Source organism: Salvelinus fontinalis, chromosome 32 (assembly GCF_029448725.1).
Source record: "Salvelinus fontinalis isolate EN_2023a chromosome 32, ASM2944872v1, whole genome shotgun sequence".
Taxonomy (NCBI): domain Eukaryota; kingdom Metazoa; phylum Chordata; class Actinopteri; order Salmoniformes; family Salmonidae; genus Salvelinus; species Salvelinus fontinalis.
Window position 1 is genome coordinate 42,948,396 of NC_074696.1, and position 327 is coordinate 42,948,722.

A 327-nucleotide genomic window follows, 5' to 3' on the forward strand; every position below is an offset into this window, starting at 1 on the left:
TGAGCTGTCCTTGTTACTACATGAAATGATGTTGGCAATGGCACGGTCTTAATTATTTACCAGGATAAATTCAATCATTTAGCTGGATCTGACACTCCACAACCCTTAACCTGTACTGTACATTCACTCACCCCTACAACAGCAGGGTGATATGGACAAAAATACATGTTATGATATGTTGACTGAATTATCATATCGATTAATAGAATGATACACATCCCAGCTCTAACCCCTACTACCAAATAGTTCAACTCTATATCTCATTTGTATATGATATTTGGAAGGTAATGGAAGTTTTCTTTTAGTTAACCACAAAACCAACACACT